Here is a 16,301-nt window from a genome sequence, read left to right as displayed (position 1 = left end):
CGGCTCACTGCAACCTCTGCCTCCTGGGTTCAAGTGATTCTCCTGCCTCAGACTCCTGAGTAGCTGGGATTACAGGTGTGTGCAACCACACCCAGCTGCTTTTTGTATTTTTAGTAGAGACAGGGTTTTGCCATGTTGGCCAGGCTAGTCTGGAACTCCTGACCTCAGGTGATCTGCCTGCCTCCGCCTCCCAAAATGGTAGGATTACAGGCATGACCCACTGTGCCCAGCTGACCATTACTGTTTACTTAAACCACAGATCTTGGCTTCCAATGTGGTCCCTCTTCCCACAGTCCATCACCAGATCCAACCATGTGACTCCCAGTCTCAAACCCTTCTAGGAGTTCTCCCGTATATTCAGGATAAAGTCCAGGCTCCTCAAAACCTGGGTCCTATCTTTCTCATTTCACTACCTCCTAATGTCAGACTGTATTCCAGACTCTGAACACTCAACAGGGTTGCACCACTTACCTGACTCTAGGCATCTGCACACTTTCCTTCCCCAAACCCTACCTTTGCCTGGCTAACTACTGCTCATCCTTGAGCTAGCACTTTACATTTCTGGCTCCTTTCCAGGTGCAGTGGCTTATACATGTAATCTCAGCACCTGGGCAGGCTGAGGCAGGAGAATCACTTGAAACCTGGGCAACAAAGGGAGAAACTGTCTCTACAAAAAAAAAAAAAAAAAAAAATTTTTGAGTCTGCTTGCTAGGCAGATTTTTTTTTTTTTTTTAATTTTTAAAAATTAACTGGGCACAGTGGCATGTGCTTCTAGTCCAAAGGGAGGCTGAGATGGCAAGATCACTTGAGCCTGGAAGTTTGAAGCTGCAATGAGCAAGGATTCCACCAGTACACTCCAGCCTGGGCAACAGAGCAAGAAACCCCCATCCATCTCTGAAAAGAAAATAAATAAATGGATGGCTACCTCCATGTACTGATAGCATGTGCATATCACTGCATTTTTCTGTTTATATATAAATTTACTCCACAAACCTGGCTACTCCTTGAGGTCTGAGCTGTCATCTGCCTGAACCCCTCACTCCTAGAGTATCTGTCCCATACAAACATACATACATACAATGTACACACACACACACACATACACACACACGGCTAACAGGGGAGAGATCTTGACAGGTGGAGTTTGACCAGCTGGAAGGACATTTGAGGAAGTCACTGCCTCTGTCACCATCTTCCTTTACTTCTTGGAAAACCTGGAAATAATCCTATTGGAGAATATAAAAGCACTTTACTATATTCAGCAAAAAATCCCAGTGGACCTGATAGAATCATACTGAGATTGCTCCTTTATTACAGATAAGGAAACAGACCTTGGAAAAGTAACAGACCTGCAGCCCTGAGTATGAACGATCTGAAGGGGAAGAGTTAATTAAAAGTAGCCTCATCCAGGGAAGGTTCAGATCAGTGTCTCACTTTAACAGAGTTCTGGGGCAACAGAATAACATGGCGGAGTTTCCCAGACCCAAGGCAATTTTATCCTCACTTCTCACCACTTCCGAGAAGCATCCCTGCACCTGCATAAGAAAGCCCGAGCGTCTGGAAAAAGGACGTAGGTGAGCAAACAAAAAGATGGCAGTTAAAACTTACAGATCGGGCCGGGCGCGGTGGCTCAAGCCTGTAATCCCAGCACTTTGGGAGGCCGAGGCGGGTGGATCACGAGGTCAAGAGATCGAGACCATCCTGGTCAACATGGTGAAACCCCGTCTCTACTAAAAATACAAAAAATTAGCTGGGCATGGCGGTGCGTGCCTGTAGTCCCAGCTGCTCAGGAGGCTGAGGCAGGAGAATTGCCTGAACCCAGGAGGCGGAGGTTGCGGTGAGCCGAGATCGCGCCATTGCACTCCAGCCTGGGTAACAAGAGTGAAACTCCGTCTCGAAGAAAAAAAAAAAAAAAAAAAAAAAAAAAACTTACAGATCACCTAGTATGCGCTGTGCGCCTTCAAAGCTTTATCTCAGTTCTTGCTACAGCTCTAATGTAGGAACTTATTTTATCGCTGAGGAAACAGGTTCAGAGAAACTGATAAGTTAGCCAAGATCATACAGAGAAAAACAGGAGCTCAAATCCGAAACCAACTCTCGTCCCCTCCAGTGCCTTGCGCTCTCCGCTCAACCCCACGGGCTGACATCTCAGCAGTAAAGGATCGAGGCTATCTCCTCCAGGAGAAAGATGAGCTAGCAGCAGGAGAAACTCACCTTGGCACAAGCACAGAGCGTGAACAGGATAGTGTGGCCTGGGTTCAGTTCTACACCCTGCCAGAGAGCCAACAGGCCTCAGCTTAAGTCTGGCGGTGATGAGGCAGCTCCACCCGGAGGGAGGGGCAGGGGGCGGGCATCAAGGATCGCTCGCAGAGTGTACCTCCTTCCCCGCCTCCAGAGGAAGGACCTGAAGCGGATGGAAGCCAGAGCGGCGAGGTAGTGCCGTCTTCACCTCTGGATCCTCGAGATCGAACTGGCCAGAACAGGGTCACTCACTCCGCCGCGTGGGTCTGGAGAACTTCTGAGCGTAATGAGGCAGAGGACGCAGGCCTCGCGGGCGGTCCAGGGGGCGAGGCCAGCCGCGCCTCCTGCTGGCCCACATTGCACCGCGCGCCTGGGCGCAATTGCTAGAGCTTTTCCGGGGGAAGTAGAGTCGCAGATGCCACGTTGCAGGTTCTGGCGTCCGACCTCCGGATTCACAATGCCATCCCTGGCTCCATACTCTCCCTAAAGTCATGTTGGCTGGATTCCCAAAGTTCACCTCAGTTGGCCCCGTTACATTTAGTTTAAGCAAACTGAGGCCCAGAGAGCAGCTGCAACCCAAAGGTTGGCCAGAATAGAGAAGAGTCGGGTCTACAGATCCAGACTCTGGAAAGTGCCTGGGTCCCCCTTCTGTCTGGACCATGGACCCGTGCAGCACGTTATGTGCTAGGCCCTGTGCTTGACACTTAATATGATCTTATTGAATCTTCACAATAACCCTGGAAAAGGAATATTATTTTATTCTGTACAAGCCTTTTAAAATGGTAGTATAGCATACATACAGAAAATACACAAATCTTTTTTTTTTTTTTCTATTCTACATCCAGGAAGAAAGAAAATGTACAAATCTTAAATGTATACAGTTCTATTATTATTTTTTGCAATGTAACTGCCATCCAGATGAAAATATAGATATTACCAGCACGCCATAAACCTGTGAGCAAAGTATTTGTGATCTGTTTTACAGATTGGACAGTCTCAGCAAGGTTAAAGCTATTTATAATTTTCCCAAAGTCACACAGGTATTAATTAAATGACAGATCTGAGATTTGAAATCGCCTGTGCTGTTTGAATGGAGAGATCTTGCATTTATGTGTTTTCCTTGGCAGGGATGGGCAAGATGCAGAGTTACCTCAGTTTGGCTCTGCTTTTCCCCACACCTTTGCGCCCCCAGTGCCACTCTTCCCATTTCCCCATTGCCATTATCCCCTGTCTCTCCAAAATAAGTGATGTCCTGGTGGACCAAATGTCTAATGTATTATGCCATTCTCATAAAAACACTCAGACTTAGGCCGGGCGCGGTGGCTCAAGCCTGTAATCCCAGCACTTTGGGAGGCCGAGGCGGGTGGATCACGAGGTCAAGAGATCGAGACCATCCTGGTCAACATGGTGAAACCCCGTCTCTACTAAAAATACAAAAAACATTAGCTGGGCATGGTGGCGCGTGCCTGTAATCCCAGCTACTCAGGAGGTTGAGGCAGGAGAATTGCCTGAACCCAGGAGGCGGAGGTTGCGGTGAGCCGAGATCGCGCCATTGCACTCCAGCCTGGGTAACAAGAGCGAAACTCCGTCTCAAAAAAAAAAAAAAAAAAAAAAAAACAAACAAAAAAAAACACTCAGACTTGGCAGGGCGCAGTTGCTCACGCCTATATTCCCAGCACTTTGGGAGGCCAAGGTGAGTGGATCACCTTAGGTCAGGAGTTTGAGACCAGCCTGAACAATATGGAGAAACCCCATCTGTAGTAAAAATACAAAATTAGTCAGGCATGGTGATGCATGCCTGTAATCCCAGTTACTTGGGAGGCTGAGGCAGGAGAATTGCTTGAACCTGGGAGGTGGAGGTTGCCGTGAGCTGAGATTGCACCATTGAATTCTGGCCTGGGCAACAAGCATGAAACTCTGTCTCAAAAAAAAAAAAAAAAAAAAAAAAAAAAACCCACTCCGATTCTGGGTGGTCGTGGTGGCTCAGCCTGTAATCCCAGCACTTTGGGGATCCTAGGCAGGAGGACTGCTTGAGTCCAGGAGTTGTTGTCCAGCCTGGGCAACATAGCAAAATCCTGTCTCTGCCAAAAAAAAAAGCAAGGCATGGTGGTGTGTGCCTATGGTTCCAACTACTCAGGAGGCTGAGGTGGGAGGATCACTTGAGCCTGAGTGTCCCCAGTGAGCTGTGCACAATAGTGCCACTGCACTCCAGCCTGGGTGACAGAATCAGACCTTGTCTCAAGGAAAAAAAAAAGAGACAAACATTTCAAATTAAAAAAAAAGAAAAACCTGTATGTATAGGGAAAAAGACTAGATGGAAACATACCAAACTAATTACCAGTTTCATGTGATTAAAGGGAGTGTAGGTTATTTTGCTTTCCCTTCAGTATTTATTTATTTTTATTATTTTTTTCTTTTTGTTCAGCAACTGCTTCTGCACCCTTCAGTATTTATTAAGTTTTGAAACAGCTAGTATATTGGGTTCTAAGTTTAGTACCTCTCCAGATTCACTTGGACTCACCTGCTGTAGGCCTTAGCCACTTACTCAGTGGAGAGCCCCAGTCATCATTGTTGTCCCATCTCCTGATGCAGTAGTCTGTCCCAACCTCACCAAGTGTGTGGACCGGACTTCTGTACTTTCTCTATTGCACCTGCTATAACAGGAGCTGCAGCAACTATGGCACTTGTATCTGACTTAACCAGTCCCACAAAGAAACTTGCCACTTCTACCACTTCCAGAGTAAGCTGAAGCACTTACTGTGAGAATTGGGATCAGTCTTCCCAGGCTGCCTGGAGGAGCTAGATAACAAAAGCTGTAAGTGTCAGGGAGTTAATATCTCATTGGGTATAAGGAAAGTAACCAATGAGAAAGATGGAAAGAGCCAACAGATAGTTGGCCTTTGTTGCCCCTAAAACATGGTCCCTAGACACCATACATATAATGGTTTCATATAGCCTCTCAGTTCTATGTAACTGAGTGCTTAACTGTCTTCTTATGAGGCTATAGCTAGACCTGTGACACACCACCTGTTATTTTCTTTCCCTTCCTCCCTGGTTCATTTCTGTTTTTCTCTCATTCTTGTTCTGAGATTACACCTCCCATTAAGTCCTTAGCATGTAAACTTTGCCTTCAGCTCTGGTTTTCTAGGGAAACAAGCTAAAACTATATTGATTTTATAAGAAGTGGAAAGAGAGAGAAGAAAAGAATGATTTAAAATAACCAGATCAGGGCCAGGCACAGTGTCTCATGCCTGTAATCCCATCCCTTTGGTAGGTTAAGGAGAGTGGATCACTTGAGATCAGGAGTTTGAGACCAGTCTGGCCAACATGGTGAAACCCCATATCTACTAAAAACACAAAAATGGCCGCGCACAGTGGCTCACCCCTGTAATCCCAGCATTTTGGGAGGCCGAGGCGGGCGGATCACAAGGTCAAGAGTTCAAGACCATCCTGGCCAACATGGTGAAACCCAGTTGCTACTAAAAATACAAAAATTAGCTGGGCATGGTGGCATGCACCTGTAGCCCCAGCTACTCAGAAGGCTGAGGCAGGAGAATCGCTTGAACCTGGGAGGCAGAGGTTGCAGTGAGCTGAGATTGCGCCACTGCACTCCAGCCTGGCAACAGAGCAAGACTCTGTCTTAAAAAAAAAAAAAAAAGCCGGGCGCGGTGGCTCAAGCCTGTAACCCAGCACTTTGGGAGGCCGAGGCGGGTGGATCACGAGGTCAAGAGATCGAGACCATCCTGGTCAACATGGTGAAACCCCATCTCTACTAAAAATACAAAAAATTAGCTGGGCATGGTGGCACGTGCCTGTAATCCCAGCTACTCAGGAGGCTGAGGCCGGAGAATTGCCTGAGCCCAGGAGGCAGAGGTTGCGGTGAGCCGAGATCGCGCCATTGCACTCCAGCCTGGGTAACAAGAGCGAGACTCCGTCTCAAGAAAAAAAAAAAAAAAAAAATTAGCCAGTTGTGGTGGCACATGCCCTGGGAGGCTGGGCAAGAGAACTGCTTGAACCCAGGCGGAGATTGCAGTGGGCCAATATCGTACCACTGCACTCCAGCCTGGGCAACAGACCAAGATTCAGTCTCAAAAAAATAAATAAAATAGGCTGGGCACAGTGGCTCATGCCTGTAATCCCAGCACTTTGGGAGGCCAAGGCAGGCAGATCACCTGAGGTCAGGAGTTCGAGACCAGCCTGGCAACATGATGAAACCCCGTCTCTACTTAAAATACAAAAAATTAACTGGGTGTGATGGCGTGTGCCTATAATCCCAGCTATTCAGGAAGCTGAGGCAGGACAATTGCTTGAACCCCGGAGTCGGAGCTTGCAGGGATCTGAAATGGGGTCGCTGTATTCCAGCCTCGGCGACAGAGTGAGACTCTGTCTCAAAAAATAATAATAAATAAATATAAATAAATAAATAAAAGAGCCAGGCCAGGTGCAGTGGCTCACACCTGTAATCTTAGTATTTTGGAAGGCTGAGGCAGATAGATTGTTTGAGCTCAGGAGTTTGAAACCAGTCTGGGCAACATAGTGAAGCCTTGTCTCCATACACAAACAAACAGAAAGGGACGGGCGCAATGGCCAATGCCTGAAATCCCCACACTTTGGGAGGCCAAGGCAGGCAGATCCCAAGGTCAGGAGTTTGAGACCAGCCTGGCCAATATGGTGAAACCCTATCTCTACTAAAAATACAAAAATTAGCTGGGCATGGTGGCGCAAGACTATAGTCTCAGCTACTTGTGAGACTGATGCAGAAGAATTGCTTGAACCGGGGAGGCAGAGGTTATGGTGAGCCACGCAACTGCACTCCAGTCTGGACAACAGAGTAAGACTCTGTCTCAAAAAACAAATAACAACAACAACAACAACAAAACATAAAAGAACCAGGCCAGCCACAGTGGCTTATGCCTATAATCCTAGCACTTTGGAAGACTGTGGAGGGAGGATCATTTGAGCCTAGGAGTTCAAGACCAGCCTGGGCAATATAGTAAAACTTCATCTCTATAAAAAGATTAAAAAATTAGCTGGGCATGGTGGTGTACACCTGTAGTCCCAGCTGTTTAGGAGGCTGAAGTGAGAGGATTGCCTGAGCCCAGGAATTTGAGGCTACAGTGAGTCATGATCATGCCACTATACTCCAGCCTGAACAACAGAGCAAAACCTTGTCTCTTATTTTTTACCCTCAAATTCTTTTCTTTCTTTGACCGAAAGTAAATTTATTCGTTCATTCAGTAGGCATCCCTGACTGATTCCTGGACTGTAACGTGAGTGATCAAGGCAGGTGTCCCTGCAATTGACGAGACACCAAGGGAAGAGTCTTGTCTTCCCGACTCCATGACCGAAGTCAGAGTTTTTGAGCAAGAGGGAGAGACTTGTCTCTTTTGGCTCTATATGGATAAAGAGCATCTCTTTTTTTCTACTAGAACGAGAAAGATTTAAAGGAAAAGAAAGAGAAAGAGGGAGACATTTGTCTCCTTTTCTCTACCTAGAAGAAGAGGGATTTAAAGGAAAAGAGAGAGAGGCTGTTCTCTAAAGGAAAAAAGAGAGAAAGGAGGAGAGACTTCTTACCTGATCTGAAGGTGGCAAGAGAGCTGTTTGGCACACTAAGCGCCAGCTGCTGGTCTGATGTGTTCAGGTCTCAGGTAGTCTTTTCACAGAGGGAGAGTAGGGACAAGGAAAGGGCTGTTGTCCCTAAAGGAGTACCCCTGTCCTGGGTTTCCCGCACCAAATGTTAAAATGCATGCTTTGAATGAAGGGACCCCAAACAGGCTTTGTGTGAGCAACATGGCTGTTTATTCACGTAGGTGCAGGCGGGCTGAGGCAGAAAAGGGCCTCAGCATCCCCTCAAATTTTTTTTACTCAGGACCCTGTCTAAAAACAAACAAACAGGTTGGGTGCGGTGACTCATACCTGTAATCCCAGCATTTTGGGAGGCTGAGGCGAGCGGATCACTGGAGGTCAGGAGTTTGAGGCCAGCCTGGCCAATATGGTGAAACCCCATCTCTACTAAAAATACAAAAATTAGCTGGGCGTGGTGGCATGCACCTTTATTCCCAGCTACTTGGGAGGCTGAGGCAGGAGAATTGCTGGACCTGGGAGGCAGAGGTTGCAGTAAGCCAAGATGGCACCACTGCACTCCAGCCTAGGCAACAGAGCAAGACTCCATCTCAAAAAGAAATAAATAAATAATAAAAACAGGCCGGGCGCGGTGGCTCAAGCCTGTAATCCCAGCACTTTGGGAGGCCGAGGTGGGTGGATCACGAGGTCAAAAGATCGAGACCATCCTGGTCAACATGGTGAAACCCCGTCTCTACTAAAAATACAAAAAATTAGCTGGGCATGGTGGTGCGTGCCTGTAATCCCAGCTACTCAGGAGGCTGAGGCAGGAGAATTGCCTGAACCTGGGAGGTGGAGGTTGCGGTGAGTCGAGATCGCGCCATTGCACTCCAGCCTGGGTAACATGAGTGAAACTCCGTCTCAAAAAAAATAAATAAATAAAAAATAAAAATAAAAATAAAATAAAATAAAAACAAACAACAACAACAACAACAAAAACAGAAGTGAGCTAATAAGAATATAAGAACAGCCATTTTCTTGAGCATCCACTATTTACCATACTCTTTATAGTCATGTTGTCTTATATCCACAGAAGAAACTTTTGGATTTGGTTGACATGAAGATCACTGGTGACCAATGTGGAGAGCTCATTCAGTGGAATGGTTAATCCTGAGCCAGATGACCTGAATTTAGGAATGAGCAGGAGAGGAAGACTTGGAGAATAAAGGAAAGGACTTCTCAAGGATATAGTAAAGGCCAGGCACAATGGCTTTGTGCCTGTAATTCCAGCACTTTGGGAGGCCAAGACAGGCAGATCACTTGAACCCCAGGAGTTCTCAAGGCCAGCCTGGGGAACATGGTGAAATCCCATCTCTACAAAAAATACAAAAATTAGCTGGGCGTGGTGGCACACACCTGTGGCCTCAGCTACTTGGGAGGCTGAGGTAGAAGGATCACCTGAGCCTGGGAGGTCGAGGCTTCAGTGAGCTGTGATTGTACCACTGCACAGCAGCCTAGTCTACAGTGAGACCCTGTCTCTAAAAAAAAAAAAAATTAGAGGAAGAAAGGTAAAGGGTTAGTAGTGGCTTGATGCAGATGGAGGGAGAGTTTTTCACTATGTGGGAAATGTGAGCATTACCATGAGCATAAGAATCGCTTGAATCCAGGTGGCAAAGGTTGCAGTGTGTTGAGATCATGGCCACTGCACTTCAGCCTGTGTGACAGAGTGAGACTTTGTCTCAAAAAAAAAGAAAAGAAAAGGAAAAAAATAAAAGAATTGGGGGAAATAATGCATTTGGCTAACATTTACTTAGCATTTATTATGCCATAATCCTTTCACTGAGGCCAAAAATGGGCCAGCCTTGGCTGGGCATGGTGGCTTATGCCTGTAATCCCAGCACTTTGGGAGCTGAGGTGCTAGGATCACTTGAGATTAGGAGTTTGAGATCAGCCTCACCAACATGATGAAACCCCACCTCCACTAAAAATACAAAAATTAGACACTCATTCTGTCTCCTGTCACCCTGTGAAAAGGTGCCTTCCACCTTTATTGTAAGTTTCCTGAGACCTCCCCAGCCATGTGGAACTGAGTGGCTCAGTCTACAGCTTTTATTAGAAATCAAGGGAAGCCACCAGAACACGGAGCACTGAATGAGCTCTGTGGATCCAAATCATCTAATCTGAACTCCAGTTTAAAAGAAAGCCCCTCTGTGCACACCTGTTAACCTGCCTGTCATCACCCTCACAGCTGTGCTGGGTCAATGGCACAGACCCACCCATTCCAGAGTTACCATCTGATATGTGTGGGCTGATATGCAAAGTAGGCTGTAATGTGAAGAAATAAATCAGATGGCCGGGCGCGGTGGCTCAAGCCTGTAATCCCAGCACTTTGGGAGGCCGAGGCAGGTGGATCACGAGGTCAAGAGATCGAGACCATCCTGGTCAACATGGTGAAACCCCGTCTCTACTAAAAATACAAAAAATTAGCTGGGCATGGTGGTGCATGCCTGTAATCCCAGCTACTCAGGAGGCTGAGGCAGGAGAATTGCCTGAACCCGGGAGGCGGAGGTTGCGGTGAGCCGAGATCGCGCCATTGCACTCCAGCCTGGGTAACATGAGTGAAACTCCGTCTCAAAAAAAAAAAAAAAAAAAAAGAAATAAATCAGATGGAAAAACAAAAAACAAAACAAAAATACAAAAATTAACCACATGTGGTAGCAGGCACCTGTAATCCCAGCTACTCAGGAGAATTGCTTGAACTCAGGAGGTGGAGGTTGCAGTGAGCCAAGATTGTTCACTGCTCTCCAGCGTGAGCGACAGAGCGAGACTCCGTCTCAAAAAGAAAAAAAAAAAAAATGGACCAGCCTTGTCCTCTGCCTTCAAGGTTCACAGTCCAGAGGAGCTAATGTAGAACAGGCAGAATGCATACCTAGATGTGTGTGTGCAGGGGTGGCCTTGTGTGGCACAAGAGAAGGAGGATGAATCAGATGAGGAGCTAGAAAATCAGAGGAGCTGTCTAGGAAGGAGAAGGGAGCGTCCCTTTCTGGACAACTAGGCAGGAAGGAGGGAAAGGTTAAGTTCTCAGCACCCCTCACTGAGCGTTTTAGCATTTGGCAGGGGTTTCTAGATCCTAAGAGGAATGCGGCCAGGTGGGAAGGGTGAGGAAATAAATGCCTGCTGTCCAAGTCTCCGAGTTCATCCTGGTGCTAATCCAGTGACTTATTTGCTTCCTCCTTACTGTAGGCTAGGCTATCTGAGTGTGAATGAATAACAGAGTTCAGGTTCCCAGAGGACCTATATGCAAAGAAAAGCGATAAGGGGACCTGAACAAGATCTTGACTTTATCGGACCTTCTAGTGACATTGTAATGAGCGCACATTTAAGGATCACATTTAAGCTCCTTCTAATCCCCTATTAGGGAAGAATCATTCCTAAACTCTGGCCAGCTCAGAAATCAACTTGACAAGACCTGACTCATTTTCCCCCAAATAGTGAAAGTCCCTACCCAGGTATCTACTGGAAATGGCCCTGGGCCTGTGCACTGAGGCATTATTCTCCCTATCAATCCCCTCGAATCCTGTGGTCTCATTCAAATGGCCTCTGAGGGCCAGCAAGGCTGGCACCAGACCCTGGGGACTGCATTATGCAGTAAGCTACCTCATCCTTTAGGATCTGAGCTCCAATCCCACCAGAGTGACTTGGTCTTCAGCACCACTTCATTGGTTTTTTTCCTGATTATACACTAAAGCAAAATTATTAGGTTTTTTTCTTTTTTTAAGGCAGAGTCTCACTCTGTCTCTCAGGCTGTAGTGCAGTGGCGCAATCTCAGCTCACTGCAACCTCTGCCACCTGGGTTCAAGCTATTCTCCTGCCTCAGCCTCCCGAGTAGCTGGGATTACAGGTGCGTGCCACCACACCCAGCTAATTTTTGTATTTTTTAGTAGAGATGGGATTTCACCATGTTGGCCAGGCTGGTCTTAATCTCTTGACCTCATGATCTGCCCACTTTGGCCTCCCAAAGTGCTGGGATTACCGGCGTGAGCCACCACGCACGGTCAATTCTTAGTTTTTAAAACATATTTTATTTATTTATTTTTTGAGGCAGAGTCTTGCTCTATCATCTAGACTAGAGTGCAGTGGCATGATCATGGTTCACTGCAGTGTCGACCTCCCAGGCTCAAGCAATCCTTCCACCTCAGCCTCCCAAGTAGCTGGGACTACAGGTGTTCACCACTATGCCCAGCTAATTTTATTTTTTGTAGAGACAAGGTCTCACTATATTGCCCAGGTGGTCTCGAACTCCTGGACTCAAGTTATTCTCCTACGTTGGCCTCTCAAAAGTGCTGGAATTATAGGCATGAGCCACCAAGGCGGCCAGTATCTACTTTTCTGAGTTGTTTGGGGTTTAAATTAAACATTGGATGGAAAGTGCCTGGTGGCATGTAGAGATTTAGTGAGTGGTAATGATTATTATTTGTATTCAAAATAGGCTGCTACAAGCTAGACTGAAATAGGGAAACTGTTCTCTCTCTTCTCCTACCCCTTCCAGTAAAACTGCTAAAAACTGCTACCCAGGCCTGACAGACACAGGACTCCAGAATAGAGTAAGAGAACTCTGCACAGGGTTGGATTCTCTTTTTCTCTCTTGGGCGTGCACATATACGCTCATGCACCCAGGCAAGCACACTCCCACATGTATATGCATACACATGATTATGTAGAGCTACAGCTGTTGGCATAGAAGCTATAGTTATATCAGGACATCAATCAGTTATATCCGGGCAGTTACAAAGATCAATGCTGCAGTAAAGTGGAAAGGAGGCTGCAGCCAACTGAAACCAATGGAGGACTGGGCTGGAAAGTCGGGGGTGGCGGGGAGAGGAGGAAGTGGTGTGGATTAGGGCTGGTAGGCAAGGGAATAACCACTGAAGGAAGTAGACAGCCTGTCATATGGTGTGCGGATTTCCCCTGTCAACTGCATTTCCTAATTTTATGATCTTCTATTGCACATTTTACCCACAGAGGCTAGTCTGTGCTAAAAGTGGGTAGAAGTGATTGATTTATTCATTCAACTGACAGACATTTAGTGATATCTACCATGTACCAGGAGTGTTTTGGAAAAATAGACTGTTGTTGGTAAGGGAGCTAAAGGAAGCTAGAGAATGGTAGTCTGAGCAGAGGAACTGATAATATGTGCCAAGTTGTGGAAGAAAGAAGCAGGATGTTACATACCAGGAACTACATGTGTTTTGATAAGAAGGGAGCATAGGGCCGGGTGTCGTGGCTCAGGCCTGTAATCCTAGCAGTTTGGAAGGTCAAGGTGGGCGGATCACTAGGTCAGGAATTTGAGATCAGGCTGGCCAATATGGTGAAACCCTGTCTCTACTAAAAATACAAAAATTAGCCAGGCATGGTGGTGCTTGCCTGTAGTCCCAGCTACTCAGGAGGCTGATGCAGAAGAATCACTTGAACCCGGGAGGAGGAGATTGCAGTGAGCCAAGATGGTGCTATTGCCCTCCAGCCTGGGTGACAGAGCAAGACTCCATCTCAAAAAAAAAAAAAAAAAAAAAAGTGGGGTGGAAAAAAGGTAGGGTGGCTCACTCCTGTAATCCCAGCACTTTAGGAGGCTGAGGTAGGCAGACCACCTGAGGTTGGGAGTTCGATACCAGCTTGACCAAAAATAAAACAAGGAGAAACCCCATCTCTGCTAAAAATACAAAATTAGCCGGGCATGGTGGCGCATGCCTGTAATCCCAGCTGCTTGGGAGGCTGAGGCAGGAGAATTGCTTGAACCTGGGAGGCGAAGGTTGTGGTGAGTCAAGATCGTGCCATTACACTCCAGCCTGCAACAAGAGTGAAACTCCGTCCAAAAAATAAAGGGTGGGAGGTTCACATAAGGCCAGGGCAACATAGTGAGACACTGTCTCTACAAAAATAGAGGTGTTGTACACCTGTAGTCCTAGCTACTTTAGAGGCTGAGGTGGGAGGATCATTGAAGCCCAGGAGTTAGAGGTTACAGTGAGCTATGATCGTGCTACTGCACTCCAGCCTGGGTGACAAAGAGAGACCCTGTCTCAAAAAAAAAAAAAAAAATTACTAAAAAATTTAAATATATATACTTCAAAATACAAGTAGGAGGAAGTAAAGGAAAACATACATATAAGGCTGGGTGTGGTGGTGCATGCCTGTAGTCCCAGCTACTCAGGAGGCTGAGGTGGGAGGATAGCTTGAGCCCAGGAGTTCTGGGCTGTAGTATGCTATGCCAATCAGGTGTCCGCACTAAGTTTGACATCAATATGGTGACCTCCCGGGAGCAGAGGACCACCAGGTTGCCAGAGGAGGAGTGAACCCACCCAGGTTGAAAACGGAGCAGGTCAAAACTCCTGTGCAGATTGTTGTGGGATCACGCCTGTGAATAGCCGCTGCACTCCAGCCTGGGTAACATAGTGAGACCCCATCTCTATTAAAAAAAAAAAAAAGAAAAGAAAACCAGATCTTAGTAAGTCAAATCCTTGCTGTCAAAAAAACAGAAAACATACATAGAAGGTAATTTGGTAATATGTATGAAAATGTTAAATGTGCATTCCTCTGATTCAGTAATTGTAAGGAACTTAATTTAAGGAAATAATAGAAAAGTGACAAGGCTGTTTACTGTGTTGTTTAAATTATCCAAATCAGCTGAGCGTGGTGGCTCATGCCTGTAATCCCTGAATTTTAGGAGGCTGAGATTGGAGGATTTCTTGGGACCAGTAGTTCAAGACCAGCCTGGGCAACATAGTGAGACCCTGACTTTGTTTTTTTTTAATATAAAAAAATTAAATTAAATTAAAACATATTACCTAAATGTTTGTAGGAAGAGAATAACCAAAATAAATTATTGTGCATCCATGTGGTAAATATAGTCACAACAAGGATAAAGTAGATAGGTAAGTATTGTTGTGGAAAAAATGTCTTTGATACGTTGTTAAGTGGGGGGAAAAAACTACGGGGTTACTAAAAGTGGGTTTGGCACCAGCTCTCTTCAGCTCTGAAGATCAAAGTCCTACGGCTTCCAAAGGCCAATTTACCAGCTCTTGCCCCTGGATCAAGTTTGCGCAAGATGAGGGAGGAGGCTGGTCACAAGCCTGACGTGGGGGTAGAGATTTCTTCTCTAGCCCTGCCTCAGCCTTAAGAGAGTTCAGGAACCATATCCCTGCGTTGCAACCTGGCTTCCTTCTCCAGGCAGAATGTGAATAAAGGTTAAACGCTCCAGGTGCTGGGTAGGTAGTGGTGCCCTTCCTACTTCATTAGGATAAAAACGTAATTTGTCTGAGCTCTCCTAGTGCTGGGCTTTGGGAACCTGATTTCCTTTCTTTCTTCTTTTTTTTAAATCAGTTGGTTTAATTCCAGAATTTGGAGTAGAACAAAGACAAAAAGTGGGATTTAGGATTCTGGGCTAGGAGATGATGAGCCACTGTTTGATTTTTTTTCTTTTCTATAAAAGTTTCTTCTTCTTCTTTTTTTTTTTTTTTGAGATAGAGTTTCACTCTTGTTGCCTAGGCTGGAGCACAATGGTGCAATCTTGGCTTACGGCAACCTCCACCTCCTGGGTTCAAGCAATTCTCCTGCCTCAACCTCCCGAGTAGTTGGGTTACAGGTGTCTGCCACTACACCTGGCTAATTTTTTGTATTTTGAGTAGAGACAAGGTTTCACCATGTTGGTCAGGATGGTATCACACTCCTGACCTTGTGATCTGCCCGCCTAGGCCTCCCAAAGTGCTGCGATTACAGGCATACGCCACTACGCCTGGCTAATTTTTTTGTATTTTTTTAGTAGAGACAGGGTTTCACCATGTTAGTCAGATTGGTCTCGAACTCCTGACCTTGTGATCTGCCCGCCTAGGCCTCCCAAAGTGCTGGGATTACAGGCATGAGCCACTGCACCTGGTCTAATTTTTGTATTTTTAGTAGAGACGAGATACCACCATCTTGGCCAGGCTGGTCTTGTACTCCTGACCTCATGATCCACCTACCTCGGCCTCCCAAAATGCTGGAATTACAGGTATAAGCCACCATCCACGGCCCATGTGACTAGTTTTTAAAATTTTTGGTAGAGACAAGGTTTCCGCACGGTGGCCAGGATGGTCTCGAACTCCTGGACTCAAGTGATCTTCTAGCCTCAGCCTCTCAAAGTGCTGGATTAAAGGCATGAGCAACCATGCCTGGCCTGCTTCTATTTTTGTTTCTGCTTGAAAGCCTAATTTTCCTCATTCATCTCCTTGGCCTGCTCCTTGGTATGTTTCAGGGGCTTCTTGCCACCTTTGTGGTCAGACATGGCGCCTGCTGTCCTTTCCGCCTCATTTCTTTTTTCCAGTGAGTCTAGCAATAAGCCTTTGATATAAAGCTGCCCTTTTATTCATAGACCAATTATAGCCAAGCTACTTGGTTTGGCTGTGTTCTTGCCCAGTTGGAGAAAAGATATTTGAATCTGAAAAAAAAAAAAAAAAAAAAAAAAGAAG

At 46.2% G+C, this 16,301-nt stretch overlaps 1 protein-coding gene across 2 annotated transcripts in view; it reads right to left on the bottom strand.

Annotated features, from left to right (window-relative positions):
• AKR1A1 (aldo-keto reductase family 1 member A1) overlaps positions 1-2,818 on the bottom strand; it is an 18,947-nt gene extending 16,129 nt beyond the window's left edge. Inside the window, exons 1-2 of one of the 2 annotated variants that reach the window (XM_032247403.1) lie at positions 2,494-2,597; positions 2,215-2,404 (exon numbers count right to left, since the gene is read on the bottom strand). The gene's annotated coding sequence lies outside the window, so the exon portion shown is untranslated. Of the gene's footprint in view, positions 1-2,214 lie in introns of both variants that reach the window. The other variant, XM_032247404.1, reaches the window with a different exon arrangement.
• Positions 2,819-16,301: the final 13,483 nt, after the last annotated feature.

The sequence above is a fragment of the Sapajus apella genome, unplaced genomic scaffold (assembly GCF_009761245.1).
Source record: "Sapajus apella isolate SASKATOON/1434 unplaced genomic scaffold, GSC_monkey_1.0 scaffold62, whole genome shotgun sequence".
In the NCBI taxonomy this organism is placed as follows: Eukaryota; Metazoa; Chordata; class Mammalia; order Primates; family Cebidae; genus Sapajus; species Sapajus apella.
The sequence above is the reverse complement of the archived record's forward strand: the minus strand, read 5'-3'. Positions and strand labels throughout refer to the sequence as shown.